The sequence below is a fragment of the Macaca fascicularis genome, chromosome 7 (assembly GCF_037993035.2).
Source record: "Macaca fascicularis isolate 582-1 chromosome 7, T2T-MFA8v1.1".
NCBI lineage: Eukaryota > Metazoa > Chordata > Mammalia > Primates > Cercopithecidae > Macaca > Macaca fascicularis.
This window is the reverse complement of record NC_088381.1, coordinates 69,582,398-69,597,355: the sequence shown is the minus strand read 5'-3', so window position 1 is coordinate 69,597,355 and position 14,958 is coordinate 69,582,398. Positions and strand designations below refer to the sequence as shown.

General features: G+C 46.4%; 1 protein-coding gene and 1 pseudogene across 2 annotated transcripts in view; one reads left to right on the top strand and one right to left on the bottom strand.

Annotated features, from left to right (window-relative positions):
• LOC102117892 (ubiquitin-conjugating enzyme E2 Q2-like) overlaps positions 1–14,958 on the bottom strand; it is a 155,436-nt gene that overhangs the window by 16,029 nt on the left and 124,449 nt on the right. The window lies entirely within an intron of this gene.
• LOC141406910 (protein DEK pseudogene) lies at positions 5,383–12,307 on the top strand (annotated as a pseudogene).

The window sequence follows — 14,958 nt, the reverse complement described above, 5'->3', positions numbered from 1 at the left end:
TGGTATGTTCCCATTTCCCTCAGTGGGTCCTGCAGTTTGTCCCATTGAAAGAGGAGCCCCAGAGCGTCTGAGCATGTCCAGTTGGGCTGCTGGGGATCTTCCAGGCCTGTTGCCTGTATGCTGCCTGGTGACACCTGGTAGATTTCACGGGGACTGCCATGGCGCCTAATGGGCACAGTGCAGCCCTGACGGCCAACAGGTTCAGAAGACTGATCTAGCTGTGGCCAGGAAGACAGATACCAGCACTGACTTTCACCCATCCCAGGTGTCTTCCATTCCGTCCTCCTGCCTCCTTCTCCTGTCTGCACCAGGTGGGCTGTCTGTCCAGAGTGCCTGCTGCCTGGCAGGCTCCCTCCAGGCTGAGTTCACGGCCCTGCCCCCTAGTGGCCAGAGCCGGCGTCACAGGATAAGAGCCAGCTAAGCTCCAGGGACTTTCCAGGAAAAGAGTCCCTTGGAAGGGGTGTGACCTTTTCACCACTCCCGAAAGCATCCTAAAAATGGCTTGGACTTTTCCCTCCCCTGAGCTCCACAGATAACACAGCCAGCAGAGGACACATTCTCTGTCATCCAGAAATGAGTTGGAGTCTCAGCCGAGGGACAGTAGGACTGGAAGACTGTCAGTCCACAGAGCTGCCCGCACAGCACCCCCATGCTTGCCCAGAAGGCGAGAAGGATGGCGGGGACTGGTTGTCCACAAGCCGGGCATGACAGGGAGGCTCCCTGGAGGTGGTGCCCTTTCGAGGGGCAATGTCAGGAGACAGCTTCCTCTTGTTGGGCCACAAGTCTCCGCAAGGACAGCACGAGGACTGATACCCAGTGCTAGAGGTGAGGCAGTCGGCCACGTGTGTGTGTGTGTGTGTGTGTGTGTGTGTGTGTGTGTGAGAGAGAGAATTTATAGCTATTTATAGAACAGAGCAGGGGCATACCACAGAGGGGGCACAAGTTTTCAGCAACGGTCACAGCTGGATGTGGCAGCTCACCACTACAACAGACTAAGTCACAGATGAAGGGGGCTGGCTCTGGGGCTGCGGGAGCCACTGTCAAGTCACAGGACACCCACCCAGGCAGGCTTGGAGAGGAGGTCTCTGAGAAGAGGAGGATCTGTTCATCACTTCAGAAGTCAAAGTGGGACCTGGGGCTCTCAGGACGGGATGGACTTGCCTGACCCAATCAGCTGGCATTGGAGAGAACGCAGAGAGAAAACAGGTTAGAGAAAAGCCAGAGCTGGTGAGGCAAGTACAGAGCATGGGTGCACCGTAGCAGCTGCGAGAGGGCCGGGAAGGGGAGAGTGTAAGTGTGGGCATGGCAAGGTTCCTGGAAAAGAGAGGCTGGAAGGGAAAGGGGAGGAAGATGGAGGGAGAAGCCAGAGCTTCATAGGAAGTGCCCGGGGGCTACGGCGGCCCTCCGCACCCCACACATGCTGACCTCTCTCATAGCACCCAGGCAGTCCACCCACAGTTCAGACCAATGCCAGGCCCCTAGGGCTTCCCTCTTCTCTGGTCACCGTCTTCCAACCCACTGGCCCAGGGCCACCTCTTGCTTGGGGAGCCCCACCCAACAGCCACCAGGCCTGATAGAGAAGGAACACTGCTTGAAACAAAATGGTGAAGCTATAAGGGGATGGCTGGCTGGAGTGAGCACCAGAGGCCCCTCTGGGCAGTCAGAAAGCTCAGGGTCCTCTGAGGGACCCTGGGGAAGGCAAGGAGGACAGGTAGCTCGATGCCACAGACATAGACTCATAAGTCTAACAGGGGAGCCTCAACTGGTAGGCAGGGGGCTGCAGGTTGCATAGGTGAGGCTGGGCCCTTTATGATGGGAAAAGCAGAAGAGGGAGAGTCCGTGGCAGGACAGGCAGGTGGGCTCGCTAGGCAGGATTTGGCTGGGCCAGCAGGCACTGTGGTCTCCTTGGCTGAATAGCACAGGAGACCCCTAGGAGCAACAGGCCAAGGTGAGTGAGCCTGCTGGTCAGTGGTAGTGGTTCAGCGGGGGCCAGGGACCCTGTCTTCAGTCCACACGAGCAGCTATGATGGTACCTGGGAGGGAGGGAACGGGGCTGTGTGTCCTTGCCCGGTCTGTGAAGTGTGTTGTGGGATGACCGTGTGTATGGGACTCTCAGACTTTTATCCTCAATCACCACTGGATTGCTGACAGATAGCGGATGTGGGACCCTAACTATCATCCTTAATCTGCAGTGGATTTGGCTCTCAGCACTCCCAGGCTGGGAGCTGGATACCTGCCCTGGCAGCATGACCCAGACTGCATGACAGGTACAGCGTGCCCAGGATGATGTGCCTAGGCCTCTGACCGCCTCAGATTCCAGCCCCATACACAACTCCCTCCAAGCTCCCAGCCCCTACACCATAAACCACGAGCTCTGTGTCCTTCTGATGGCTCCACATCTGCCAGTTTGGGCATGGAGCCTGTTCTAAGAGCCCCCAGGCTCAGCCATGGAGACCTGGAGCAGTGACACTGAGTCCCATGGCTCGCAGGGAGAGAAGTGAGACAGCCAGCAGCACAAAGACAGAAAGAGCAAAGAGCAAGTCTGCAGCTCCAGAAGGGAGGGGCAGGGAGCCTGGCTCTGAGGTCCCAGGTAGGCCCCCCATGTGGGGCTGGGGCAGCGGGGCAGGCAGACCTTCCATGCAGCAGGCAGCAAAGCATGTACCTACCAAGGCTGACGCTCCTCAGGGAACACCGATAGTGATTCTGAAAGACAACATCAAATCACATGGCAGGTCACACGCATGGGTGGGGCAGGCCTGAGGGTGGGGGACACACACGCACACGCTGGAGTGTGCACACACATGCTGTGAGGCCCCACGGCCTGCATGCACACACTAACACACATGCCCACAAAAAACACGCATACGCTGCCTTCTCTGCCACCTGCAGGTGCCCAGCACCCTCACCGGCTGGCATGTGCCGCAAGGATCTGGGACATGCAGCCACTCGGCACACTGAAGCACATGCGTGGGCAGAGTCACAACACAGATGCTCGCCCACACACAGAGGCATTTGCACCAGCTCCCTGCACACTCGTGCCTGGTGTGCTCAGAGGACCACCCACGCTGCTCATGGAGACAGGGCTTGCTCATCAATGTCCAGCTGTCATTTCTCCACCTAAGAGCCTTCTATGGCTCCCTACTGCCTACAGCATTGAACCCCAACAAGTCACACTCTTCAGACTTTGAAGGTTCTCCACCCTACGCCCCACCTTCCCCACAGAGCTCTTCCTCATTCTGTCTGTGTTCCCTGCTTTGGCCAGGGGCTATCCTCGATGCGACCCACACTACACCTCCGCCCATGGCAGCTTTTTACCCAGTTATCCTCCAATTCCTCACCACATAAGCCTATCTCAGTCATGCCCCGGACTGCATTGAAGCCAGCCTGCCTTGAAGCAGCTCTCCCAGACTGCCCTTTTCCCCAAGGTAAGATCATGATTTGTCAAATGTTTAGCGTGTGTTAGCAAGACTGGAGTCAGAGCAGGCATCAAACCTTACATCCCACATGTCACACCTCACCATAGACCTGGGTGCCAAATAGCCTGAAGAGTCTGAACTCACGTTGGCAGTTAGCAAAGTGCTCCTACGGCTGCATCTGCAGTTAACATAGCATCCCTATGGCCACTGCCTCCCTGGATCTCCACAGCCATCCTAGGAGAAAGGCAGAACATCATCATTTGATAGAAGGGATACTGAAGCTCTGGGAGGAAAAGGGACTTGCCTAAAGCCCCAGGATGAAGCAGCAAATCTGGACTCTCACAGACAGCCCAGAGCTGCCGGCATTCTCTCAGGATCTGTGCCCTCCGGTCTGATTTAATTTTTTCCTCTCCCAAGAGCCATCTGTAGGGCCAGAGGCTGGCAAAGTCTGACGCATCACTGGATGCCAGTTCCTTTGCCTGACTTTCAGTGATTCCTACCTTACCCTGGGTTTTGTGTTTCTTGTCTCAACACTATCATTTCTCATTCCTCCACAGGTTGAACTGCTCACTCCAGCCACTTGAAGCATGCTTTTCTTGACACAGTTAACTCTAGGCACATGGCTGGTGCTAAAAAGAAAAAAAGAGCATTATGTCAACTTCATTGATTAACAAAACTGATGGCTCCACTACAAAGTAAAGTTGATACTGCCTGGGCCTCTGAGTTCAAGAGGGTTTTAGACAAATGGCTCTGAGCTAAAACATGAGCATGCATGTATATGTATCTGTCTCAGTCGGATGAGATAACCTGGGTATCGGTTGTTATCCTTGAGCATTTTCCTGCCTCATTAATGCATGTGTACCCACCACAATAATAATCATAGCTATCAATGGCTAAAGCTGAGGGCTTTCCTGAGCCAGGCAGTGGCTTTAAAAACTTTAAAGTGGCTTTTAAAACTTTAACAGCTAAAGCTGAGGACTTTCCTGAGCCAGATAGGGGCTTTAAAACCTTTAAAGTTTTCATACAGACTCTCATTGAATAATTTCTGTTTTTCAGATCAAGAAACTGAGACTTACTATCACATTTGGGATTAAGTTAAAAACAAAGAAAAGAAACTGAGGCTTAAAGCTGTCAAGCATTTCAAAGCCAGCAAGTGGCTCAATCGGAAGTTGAACCCAGGCAGTCTAGCCCTGGGATCCTGTGCCCTTACGCAGTATCCAGTGTCGGCTACACAAAACTAATGAGTACATGTTTTCAACTATAGTTTAAGTGGGTAACAAATTTTTCACTATATTTTATGTAGGTGACTTTCAGGGGGTATTCTACTTACACAATCTATTGAGCTGGATATTAACTGAGAACAAACAGAAACTAATGAACTCTGAAAAACATAAAACATGAGCCACATGATGTCACTGCAAACATGATGTCACTGCAAAAGACAAAACAGCACATAGCCTTCTTGTGACTGTATTTTGCTGACAGTCTACGAGCTAATACTCAGCCTGAACTCAGCAGTGCTGTTCCCTTGGGAGACACACACACAAACACACGGACACACACACACACGGACACACACACACACACACACACTCACACACACACGAGTTGGTGGTTTTGTGCCTCCCCGCCAAAACACACACACATTGGCGGTTGTGCCGCCCGGAGCCTCCAGTCTGCCAGTGTGAGGAACGGACAAGATGGGTCCAGTAGTGTTGGGTCAAGGCAAGGAAAGGGCAGCCGGAAGCGCGCCCATGCTCTGGACTCCTGCACCCGCCGAAATGGGTGCTCACTGGGCGCGCGGGAGTGACGGGTGGGGGGTGAGGGGTGAGGGGTGAGGGATGAGAGGGAGGGGGACGGGGTGGAGGCAGCCCCTTCCCAGGCCGCAGCGGGGGCGGTGGTGCTGTTGCCCTTTTAAGCTGCCTCTTCACAGGAGCCGCGCCTCCTGTCGGTGGAGTAGGTTACAAGGGGAGCAGCCGCCCAGTGGCCGCCCCACAGCTCCCTGCAGAGGCCTCGGTGTCCCTTGCGGTTTCCCTGCCGTGCTCCGACTAGAGTCAAGGCAGCGGGAAGAGGCGGAGCTGCGAGAGCGCAGCGGAGCGGCCCCACCGTGTGGTCGCGGCCATAACAGCGGCTCCTCACCGGCTCACCTTCCGCGCCCCTGCCGCCAGAGATGAGGGTAAGATGTCCGCGTCTGTGTGTCCGTGTCCGTGTCAGCGCCCAGCGGCGGTCCCAAGGGGCAGGGCGAGGGTGGAGAGGAGGCTCCGGAAGTACCCGGACAAAGGGGAGCCTGCCCCGGAGAGGCCCTGGTTCCCCGGGCGGGGCCAACGCGCCCCTTACTCCTGTGACTAGCCCGCCCCGATAGCCAGGACTGCCGGAGGCTTGGGTGGGAGGAGGCGGAGGGCGCGTCTCTCTTTCTCCTTGCGGGGGGCTGGCTTGGGGGCTGCTGGCACCTCTCGCCCTCGTCCCCGAGCCCCGAGCTGGGAGCCCGCGTCGCCCGCAGCCCTTTCGGGGACCATGATCGCGCTCAGTCAGCCGGCCTGCTCTCCAGAACCGCGAGGGGGCGTGGCAGGGCGGCTCCAGCTGATGTTTGAGCCCAGGCGGGGAAAAGGGAAAGGCCTTTAAGATTTTCTGTTTTTGACAGGGCGCAGTGGCTCTTTCCTGTAATCCTAGCACTTTGGGAGGCTGAGGGGGGTGGATCACCTGAGGTCAGGAGTTCTAGACCAGCCTGGCCAACATGGTAAAACCTCTGTCTCTACTAAAAATACAAAAGTTAGCTGGGCATGATGGCAGGCGCTTGTTGAGATGGAGTCTCACTCTGTCGCCCAGGCTGCAGTGCAGTGGGGCGATCTCGGCTTACTGCAGCCTCCTTCTCTTGACAATCCATGGGTTCAAGTGATTCTCCTGCCTCAGCCTCCCGAGTAGCTGGGATTACAGGCGCCCGCCGCCATGCGTGGCTAACTTTTGTGTTGTTTAGTAGAGATGGGGGTTTCACCATGTTGGCCAGGCTGGTCTCGAACTCCTGACCTCAAATGACCCACCTCTGCCTCCCAAAGTTGTGTGATTACAGACCTGAGCAACCTCACGCGGACCCAAGGCCCTTAAGTGTAAAGGCCTCATTCTTCAGTCAGGTTTTCCTTGTTCCTGCATGTTCAGCCAATCATTTTTAAGTTTGTGTTTAAGGAGAAACTAACAATGAAAACGGACTCGTTGAGGGAGGAAAAGTTGGAATGCAGCCTCTGGTGCTGTTTGAGCGATCCCTCTCCCCAGGGCCGGGCTGGCCGCTGCTGTGTTCTGGAAAGGCGCATTGTACCGTGGATGCTGCAGGTAAGAGTCCTGTACAGGCGCTCTGCCTGCTTTTCCTTTCAGGCTTCTGTATCAGCTATTTTCCCCCTGTAGAATGTGCCCCTGACAGCCACCCACTAACGCTACCCAATTTGGCTTTGCATGTCTGACCATCAAGGCTCTTCTGGGTCATATTTAGTTCATGCTGATATTTCCCCTTCCTCCCCTCTTTCCTCCTTACTATTTTTGCTTTGGTCATGTTATGCTGTGTTCTGTAAGGCTTTAAAAAAATGTTTATGGTGGCAGGGGAGAATGTTTTATAATTATGCTTTGTGCTTTTTATCTCCCACTCAGTAAATGCTTGGGAAATATTTGTTTTGTTGAATGTCTGACCCTATCCTAGATATGTTGTGCTGGAACAAAAATCTTAACTGCCTTGTAAGTTAACTGCTAAGAATTTGTCAAAAGTGCAGAGATAACATCAAGAACTTGTCATGGATAGTACAAAAAGTCCCTAAGGGCTTGATGAAAGTCTGTAAATTGACTTCATATGAAAGAGAGTGTAAGAAGTGAAAATGTAAAGCATGACTGGAGAGTCGGAGTCATGAAGCCAGGGTCCCTTTCTCCAGATCCTTTGTAACAGTGTTATGTGATCTCTTCTAGAAGATCGTTCTGAAAGATAATGCCAGCTCGGAACCTAGGAAACCCCCAGTGGGTTTCTGCAGCTTAGGTGGTTCAAATCCTCATCAGCACCTTTCCTTTCTCTGCCTCAGTTTGCTTACAATGATGTTCTCAGTAGCTGTAATTGCTGTCTGTCTTTGAATCCTTAAGCATTTTTTTAGATGACAGGGATATATGTGCATTTTCATTTTACCAAGTGTTAGAATTTTTATTCTGCTTTTGTGGGCTCTGGGTTATCTACGTGGTTGTAAAATGATTAGCAGGGAAAACTGTGTGTGTGTGTGTGTGTGTGTGTGTGTGTGTGTGTGTGTGTGTGTGTGTGTTTTAAGTTTCTTTTGTTTTCAGAGGACTTAGAATTTTATTTTATATGATAATTCTGTCAATTTACTTTATTCTCCACCCCATATTTATTGAACGGCAAAATATGAAAGTAATGTGTCCCATAACCAGCCTTCAGAAGAATTACAACTGCTCTATATCTGAAATTTTTTTTTTTGTGGGGACAGAGTGTCACTCTATCAGCCAGGCTGGAGTGCAGTGGTACGATCTTCACTCACTGGAACCTCTGCCAGCCAGGCTCAAGTGATTTTCCTGCCTCAGCCTCCTGAGTAGCTGGGATTACAGGCACCTCCTACCGCACCTGGCTAATTTTTGTAGTATTAGTAGAGACAGGTTTCACCATGTTGTCCAGGCTGGTCTTGAACTCCTGACTTCGTGATCTGCCTGCCTCAGCCTCCCAAAGTGCTGGGATTACAGACGTGAGCTACTGCACCCGGCTGAATTTTCAAGAAGAAGTTTCTGCATCAGTTTTCAAAAAATTATGATATCAAAAGATAGCCATGCGCTACATTTAGAAAGATACAGAAACTGAACATACTGGCAGGCAGTTTTGCTTGTTGGTGCTTGAGACAGAGCCACACGTTGGTCTCAGTGGATTTGTGGAGAAAAATAGATACAGAAAGTTATTTCTAAATAAGACCAAAAAATCCTTTCTTAAGCAGTGACAGGTAAAGAGTTTGCCTTGCTAACCTTGAGTTGTGTTGCCCTTGATTGAGACAGTTGTATGGTGGGGATGGTAGTGGTGATAAACCTGTTTGAAATTTGTCTGCTTATAGTAACCTTTGTGGTAGCTGTCACAGACAACTTCATCCTCACAGGCCTTACAATTACTATAAAACTAATAGAATGGAGGAGAAACAAAAGACCTGAATACTTAGATGCTTAAGTAATTGTTCTGTGTTTTCATAACCGGTGAAAAAGAAGTGTTAGAATAACTTAAACACGCCATGTAAGGAACACTGCCTGAATTTATATTGCGATTTTTGAGCATCATTTACTGTTTAAAAACTGGCATATTGTAGGTCATATTTTAAAGACAAATAGAACACTTATCTTTTCAAGATGGTTATAAAGCTTAACCTTATCAAAATTACAAAATGTAAAGCATATTCTTGAAAAATATTAATGCATAGGTTCAAATATAGGTCATCATTTTAGATGTCTTTCCAAAAAGATCATCTCTTAAATATTAAACTGAACAAACATTGAACATATTGTAGAGTTTGTGCTCAAGGTGAAGTTTCCTGGGGTGATGGATGTTTTATAATATGCATAACAAAAACTTATTTTAAGAAGTTTAGAAAATTTTTAGGCAAAACTAGAAAATCATACCGATAATTCTACCACTCAGAAGGTACCACCATGAGAATTTTGTATCTTTCCAGTCCTCTGCTCATCTCTTTTCTCCTGTGCTCGTATGTGTTCCCTCTCCCTTACAAAATCAGATTTTGTTTTTGTAATCTGCTTTTTCACTCAACAATATTGTAGATCCATGTCAGAAGTTACTCCTCTACATAGTGCCTTCAGTTATTCTGTGGTTGTGTTGGATGACTATACCATCTAGTCATTCATGTTTCCTGGTACTGAATACATAGGGGTAAGTAAGTGAGTGAGTGTGTGTGTGTGTGTGTGTGTGTGTGTGTGTGTGTGTGTGTGTGTGTTTTCTACCTTAACTAATGCTTTGGACATCAATAGGTAGAGCTAAATCCTTGAAACCTTCCAAGTGGTGGCTTTCATTTCTCATTGCTGATTCATTTTCTAGAGATGGAACAAATTATATTGTATGGAAAAAATTTTTTTTGAGATGAAGTCTCACTCTTGTCACCCAGGCTGGAGTGCAAAGGCATGATCTTGACTCACTACAACCTGCACCTCCCAGGTTCAAGTGATTCTCCTGCCTCAGCCTCCTGAGTAACTGGGATTACAGGTGCCTGCCACCATGCCCAGATAATTTTTGTAATTTTAGTATAGATGAGGTTTCACCATGTTGGCCAGGCTGGTCTGGAACTCCTGACCTCAGGTGATCCACTCACCTTGGCCTCCCAAAGTGCTGGGATTCAGGAATGAACCACCCCACCCGGCCTTTTTTTCTTCTAGGTACCAGCTGTTATATATCAGATTGGTAAAAATGTTAGAAAGTGTGCAATGAAATGGGCATTCTCACAGTCATGGCAGAAAGTATAGTTATCTTTGACTTTCTAGAAAGCAGTCTGGCATTCTAGAAACTTGCCTAACCTCTTCTCATTTAGGCAAGATGAATTCTGACCACCCCTCAGTTGCCAATCTTGTCCCTGTGGTTCCATATCTCCCAGAAAGAGAGGACTAATCTCAGAGAAAACCCAGATTTGCTTGGCTTAGCCCACCTGACAGCTAATCACTGGAAATGGGGTGGGCTAGTAGACTCCTTTGGTCAGGTTTTGTGTCAAGAGAGGGATGTGGAAAGATGGGAGAGAGGTAGCAAAACTGGCCTCAGTGGAACTAAGTAAATTAATGTAGAATGGCAAAGGAATGTTTCTTCCAAGGAAGAAATTCTAGGGAAGGAAGAAAGTGGAGGGGAAGGTAGCAGTTCTCAAAGTTTTGGGGTCAGGATTCCTTCACACTCGTAAAAATGTATTGATGGCCCAAGGAGCTTTTGTGCATGTAGGTTATATCTATTGGTATTTATCACTAGAAATTAAATCAGAAATATTTAAAATATTCTTTAACAGCTCACCAAATATTGTTATAAATGCTTTTATGAAAAGAAAATTTCTAAACCCAAAGTAGTACAATCTAAAATCTTTTGCAAATTTCTTTGATGTTTGATTTGTCATTTGCATCTGCATCCCATTTATTGTGTGATATTTGCTGAAAAAATGTGAAGAAAGGCCAATCTCATACAGATGGCCATTTTAGATCATTGTGGATATTTCTTTCTTTTTTTTCTTTTTTATGAGATGGGGTCTTGCTCCGTTGCCTAGGCTGGAATGCAGTGGTATGATCACGGCTTACTGGAGCCTCAGTCTCTAGGGACTCGGGTGAACCTCCCACCTCAGCCTCCAGAGTAGTTGAGACTACAGGTGTGTACTACCACACCTAGCTAATTTTTTGTATTTTTTTGTAGAGACAGGGTTTTCCCATGTTGCCTTGGCTTCTTTTTTGATACTCCATCAAAACTTGATTTTTTCTTGAACTTTGGATCTTTTACCCTTGCATGATATGATAACATCATGCCTTGGTCACTTTGAAAATAATGGTTCACCGAGATCTTCTATATGTTGAAACATTTGATTATACAGTATCAACCGGGATCCGCGGTTCACATCATGTCCGCCTCGGCCCCTGCTGCAGAGGGAGAGGGAACCCCCGCCCAGCCCGCGACTGAGAAAGAACCCGAAATGCCCAATCCCAGAGAGGAGAGTGAGAAGGAAGAGGACGAGGACGACGACGACGACGACGACGGGGAGGAGGAAAAAGAATAGAGTCGCATCGTGGAAGGCAAGAGGGAGAAGAAAAAAGTAGAGAGGTTGACAATACAAGTCCCTTCCTTACAGAGAGAGCCATTTACAATTGCACAAGGAAAGGGGTAGAAACTTTGTGAAATTGAGAGGATACATTTTTTTCTAAGTAAGAAGAAAACCGATGAACTTAGAAATCTACACAAACTGCTTTACAACAGGCCAGGCACTGTGTCCTCATTAAACAAGAATGTGGGTCAGTTCTGTGGCTTTCCGTTTGAAAAAGGAAGTGTCCAATATAAAACGAAGGAAGAAATGTTGAAAAAATTTAGAAATGCCGTGTTACAGAGCATCTGTGAGGTTCTTGATTTGGAAAGATCAGGTGTAAATAGTGAACTAGTGAAGAGGATCTTGAATTTCTTAATGCATCCAAAGCCTTCTGGCAAACCATTGCCAAAATCTTAAACAACTTCTAGCAAAGGCAATAAAAAGGAACGGAACAGTTCTGGAATGGCAAGGAAGGCTAAGCTAACCAAATGTCCTGGAATTCTGTCAGATGAATCTAGTAGTGATGAAGATGAAAAGAAAAACAAAGAAGTGTCTTCAGATGATGAAGATAAGAAAAGTGAAGGGGAGCCACCAAAAAAAAAACAGCCAAAAGAGAAAAACCTAAACAGAAAACTACTTCCAAAAGTAAAAAATCTGTGAAAAGTGCCAATGTTAAGAAAGCAGATAGCAGCACCACCAAGAAGAATCAAAACAGTTGCAAAAAAGAAAGTGAGTCTGAGGAGAGTTCAGATGATGAACCTTTAATTGAAAAGTTGAAGAAACCCCCTACAGATGAAGAATTAAAGGAAACAATAAAGAAATTACTGGCCAGTGCTAACTTGGAAGCCAAGTCACAATGAAACAGGTTTGCAAAAAGGTCTATGAAAATTATCCTATTAATGATTAAACTGAAAGAAAAGATTTCATAAAAACAACTGTAAAAGAGCTAATTTCTTGAGATAGAGGTCAGAGAAGATGACTCATTCCCATAGATTTGAAGATCTGATTTATACCATTATACCAGCAAAGAGAATGTATTTCCTTTTCTAAATCCTTGTTAAGCAACGTTAGAACTTACTGCTGACCTTTTTATCTTGAGTGTTATGTGAATTTGAGTTTGCTATTTTAAATTGCATTTCTATGCCACTTTTAGTTTAAAATCTTGCATGGTATTAATTGTTCCTTGCTTTTATAGTTGTATTTTGTACATTTTGGGTTTCTTTATATAACATCATAAGGCCGGGCGCGGTGGCTCAAGTCTGTAATCCCAGTACTTTGGGAGGCCGAGGCGGGTGGATCACGAAGTCAGGAGATCGAGACCATCCTGGCTAACATGGTGAAACCCCGTCTCTACTAAAAATACAAAAAAAAACTAGCCGGGCGTGGTGGCGGGCGCCTGTAGTCCCAGCTACTCGGAGGCTGAGGCAGGAGAATGGCGTAAACCCGGGAGGCGGAGCTTGCAGTGAGCCGAGATCGGGCCACTGCACTCCAGCCTGGGTGACACAGCGAGACTCCGTCTCAAAAAAAAAAAAAAAAAAAAATCATAGATTCTTGAACTGTTGTGGTTTTTAGTGCACTTAATATTAGCTAGCTTAAGGCATACTTTTAATCAAGTAGAACAAAAACTATTATGACTGGGATTTATACACACAGAGATTGCAGTATTTAGTATATGAAATATTTTGAATACACATCTCTGGCAGTATGAAAATTCAGCAGCAGTGTGTCCATCATATTAAAAATATACAAGCTACAGTTGTCCAGTTGACTGAATTGGAACTTTTCTCCTGCATGTGTATATATGTCAGATTCTCAGCATGACAAAAGTGACAGTTGTTATTTTTGTATTTTTAAAAAACAATTTGTTGTATATAAAGTTTTTTTATTTCTTTTGTGCAGATCACTTTTTAAACTCACATAGGTAGGTATCTTTACAGTTGTAGACTATGGAATGTCAGTGTTCAGCCAGACAGTATGATGGAGCAGTGAAAGTCAATTCAGTGATAGAACACTGAAGGAACAGACAGTTATCCTGCTTTGCTTCGATAGTGTCATCAATTTGTAATTTTAGTATTAACTCTGTAAAAGTGTCTGTAGGTACATTTTCTATTAAGGACTTGACTATATAAAATGCTGATATTTACTGGAAACCTAGCCACCTTCATGATTATGATTAAAGTACCAGATTATAATGCCAGAATATAATGTGCAGGCAATTGTGGATATCTCTGACAAGGTGTGTCTCAAAAATAATATACTTTTACATTAAAGAAATTTAATGTTTCTCTGGAATTGGGGCTCTTGGCTTTTAAAGTTTGGCTAATCAGTGTTGATTCTAGATGATCAACATAATAGACCACTCCCGAATGAGACTGATTTTGTCTTTCAAATTTACTGTCTTAAATCAGTTTATTAAATCTGAATTTTAAAACATGCTGCTTATGACAGAATGACACATTTGATGTACCAATTAAGTGTTGAAAACTATGTTTGCATCATAGAACAGAAATATATAAAAATATATGTTGAATGTTAACAGGTATTTTCACAGATTTGACTTGTTTCTTGATAGTTACTCAGACACTAGGGAAAGGTAAATAGAAGTGAACAAAATAAGCAACTAAATGAGACCTAATAATTGGCCTTTGATTTTAAATATTTAATTTGTTCTTATAAACCTTGTCAATAAAAATAAATCCAAAAAAATCACATGTAATTATGTCCCAAAAATATATGTATAGTAATGGCATTTATTGGTATTACTTGGTTTGTGTGATAGAATAAAATGTTAGAATTTTATGGTGTTTGAATTAGTTATCTATTGCTGTGTAATGAATTTAGCAGCTTAAAACAACACACATTATCTGTTTCTGTGGGTCAGGATTCTGTCCTGTTTACCTTGGGTTCACTGGCTTGGCCTCTCACCAGGCAGTGGTGTTGGTGGTGGCTGTGATCATCCCAAGGCAGGATAGGGAGATAATCCATCTCCAAGCTCACATTGGCAGGATTCATCTCAGAGGCTGTTGGACTGGGCCTCCATATCTAGATGGCTATCGGTCAGAGGCCTTTTACAATACCTTGCCATGTGGGCCTCTCCATAGGGCACCTCATCACATGGCAACTGGCTGCCATCAGAGGGAGCAATGGAGAGAGCAGGAGAAGGGTGACCAAGGCAGGCATCATAGTCTCCTTGTAGCCTCACCTCAGAAGTGATGTTATTACTTTTGCTTTATACTCCTTGGTAGAAGTGAGTCACTAGGTCCAGGGGTGGGAATTTTACAAAGGTGTGAATGGCAGGAGGTGAGCGTGATCGGGCCCATTTAGAGGCTGCCTACCAGTGTTGAAGAAAATTGTTGACTTCTATGATCTGTAGCAGCAGACAGTGCTATGCAAGGAGAATGGCTGTCTTAGAAGTCCTGTGCCTCATATGGGTTTTAATGTGTTGCCTTTTCCCCCTGATACATTTTGTTTAAATCCATGGTCATCTTGCCACTTAGTGGTGTGGCTTAATTGCATATTTGGGTTAGTCTGTATGTAAACGTTTAACACAGGTGTCTCTGTGCTAAACAGGAATCCTATTCATCTTCTTCACCAATATGATTTGTGGACTCTGTTGAGCCAAATCTGACATCAGTTCTGGAATGTCTAGAAGATACTAAGAACAACAATTCGGTGAGGAAAGAAGCCAAGTTATTTTCTCTCTTCCTCATAAACATCATATTTAGAAATTAAATGTTAAGAGATAATATGATTAA